We start from the raw sequence: 1,622 nt of genomic DNA, 5'->3' as shown, positions 1-1,622 counted from the left end.
TATATATATACATTGGGGTCCAGAATAAACTTGAAAATGTAATCACCCAGTCATCGTATTATAGCCGTGTACTACCCTCTCATGCAGCATACCAAATTAAATCTAGATAAATTCTGCATCATCTCACACATTTAATATTTCGTCTATGTTAAGAGACGCCCGAGATGGTCTTTCAAAATTGACGTTTAAAAAATTAGGCTAGGCATAGCTGCGAAATATTTAAAAAACGTAAAATTGTGTTCGCATATGAAGGTGCATCAACATTTGTTGTCAACATTGGTGTAATGAACATGTGTCGAAGATCAGATGAAAAGAAAATATTATCGTCTCAGCAATGAACAGCATCTTTTGATGATATTTTTAAACAGATTGGAAAACAGGGCGTTACAAATACAACGCAAAACCCGGACTTATCTTTACATGTGCATCATTTTGTTTTTGTTTAGGAGCTATTGGTTTCGTGTAGAGCACGAAAGCTTTTTTATTCGCGGACTTTGGTAGATGCTGGACATAGTCATCTGTCAGTGATGAACAGAAGCCACGAAAGTGCCATAGTTTTTGGGTGATTTGGGGAGGAATGAACAAAACCGCCTTCGTGAGAATCACCAGATGGCTTGGTTTTTTATTTTTTGTAATGGTGTCATCCGAGTAGACTTCTCCATGCATAGCAAAACATTTTCTCACACGGCCAATGGCCTTGGACAATTTTTGGAAAACCAAATCATAGCAATGTTGGAGTGGTCACCAAATATCCCAATATGAATCCTACAGGTATGTGTAGTCCCACGAAAGGGCAACTGAAGAAAGGCGACGTTGCTACCAATTCAGACCAATTGTTAGCAGCCCTCTCTTACATTTGAGGTGGAATGACTGACAATCTGTCCAAAATTTAATAGATTACACGCCCAAAGGGCTCGTGCTCTACACAAAGCCAATTGCCCCTCGTCAAAATAATAATGAGCACATTTACTGTCAAGTCCTAGTTTTTCGGGGTAATTGTGATTTCTCTGTTTTCCCGTTTTGTTTGAAAGTCTAGCAATCAAAAATTGCTTATTCCAGAGACAAAATTCTTCATACATTGGATATGCAATGTATGTCCATTCTATCAATATTGATGCTCCTCAATACACGCGCAAAGACAATGTTACGTTTCTTTAATTTCGCACAAATTTGCCACTCTGATTTTTTAAGGTTAATTTGAGTGACCATATTATTATCTCTGGCGACTCTTAACATAGATGAATCATAAAGGTGTCACATAATGCAGAATTTAAATTGGTATGCTACATGAGTGGGTAGTGCAAGGATTTAACACGATGGTTGGGTTATTACATTTTCAAGCTTCTTTTGGACGCCACTTTATATTATGCATAAGTAGGTATCTATTATTATCTAGGTGTTTGTTTGGCTGTTTGCTGCCGAGTCTTTGTTGATTTTGTTATCACTGTTGCTGCCGATGCTGATAGTGTTTAGTTGTTATTATTATTATTGGTGATGGTGGAGTGGTGGTGGTGGTTAATTTGAGTTCACTCTATGGGATAATGGGGGAGCAATTTATTTGTTTGGTATTTTAGTCTTTTGTTGATTTGGATGTAGCTTTTTCAGGATTTAAGGAGGAGGGG

This window comes from Aplysia californica, unplaced genomic scaffold, assembly GCF_000002075.1.
Source record: "Aplysia californica isolate F4 #8 unplaced genomic scaffold, AplCal3.0 scaffold00041, whole genome shotgun sequence".
Taxonomy (NCBI): Eukaryota; Metazoa; Mollusca; class Gastropoda; order Aplysiida; family Aplysiidae; genus Aplysia; species Aplysia californica.
Note: the sequence above shows the minus strand (reverse complement) of the source record.